We start from the raw sequence: 1,118 nt of genomic DNA, 5'->3' as shown, positions 1-1,118 counted from the left end.
CTGATCAGGAAGCTGCCATCAGGTTTTGCTTTCGTGATATCACATGCTGCTGCAGAACATAAAATCAATTTATACAGTTGTATGAGTGCATGAAACACTTCCATTATGAGCAAAGCACAGTTAAGAGCAAATATTCTCATGGGGAATGCAAGACACTTTCCATGATGTCCTCCATTTACAGACTCAGATGTATGCAGGCTAGTATGAAATTAAAGGCACAAAGTACCTTGAAAAGTTTTCGTCTGTGATAGATTTCTGACCACTAAAGTCTGTTTAACAAGTGTAATCATCTGACAGTTGTAGAAAAGATTAGCAGTTCTGGTAGGTTTCACTTGCCTTTCCCTTCACTGATGAAGAGCATGCTAAACTGAATTCTTATTTGTAACTAACCAAATCTGGCTGTGTTAACTGTTATGACACCATAAAACCTTCTGCACCAACTAACCAACAGCTCAATGTCTAGAGAAGACAGCAGGAAAACAGGGCCTACTGCACAGCCCAGCATATGCACAGGGTATGACTGTGGGTCTTCAGGTGCCAGCTTACAGAGCTGAAAAGAAAGCCTAAAACAAGGAGTAGCTTTCCATGCAGCCTTCCAGACTGAGAGCTAAGCAACAGCAGATGAACATGAAAATATGAGTTAAAAAGCAGCCCAGAGTGTTCAAGCCACCAGGCTGTGAAGCCTTTTATAAAGCATTAACTTGTTCCCCAGTTTGACAAGGCTGTCTAGGTTTTGAATTCATGAAAGAAAACCTGCCTAGACCTTGCTGTCCTGCTCAGCTGCTCTGAACTCCCTGCAAGTCTGTTCACTCCTGGGAGAACCAAAACACAACACCATGCCAAGGAAAAGAGCCAACTAACTGTCAGGGTTTTATGACAGGTGTTTTCCAGAGAGTCCAAGATCCTTACAGTATCCTCTCACCTTCCACCATCATCTGCAAAATCCTGAGATCAGTTAAGAGGTGGACACCTGGGGGATGCTGGAAAGACAACAAATGGAAACTCCCATCTCCTTCTACCAGGGAGTCAGTTCTGCTCCAGCAGCAGCTTTCCCTCTGGGCCAAGCAGTCAATCTCATAGAGAGTACAGTTGAGTTTTGGTGGTTTTCTTGGTTGGTT

The sequence above is a fragment of the Dryobates pubescens genome, chromosome 13 (assembly GCF_014839835.1).
Source record: "Dryobates pubescens isolate bDryPub1 chromosome 13, bDryPub1.pri, whole genome shotgun sequence".
Taxonomy (NCBI): Eukaryota; Metazoa; Chordata; class Aves; order Piciformes; family Picidae; genus Dryobates; species Dryobates pubescens.
Note: the sequence above shows the minus strand (reverse complement) of the source record.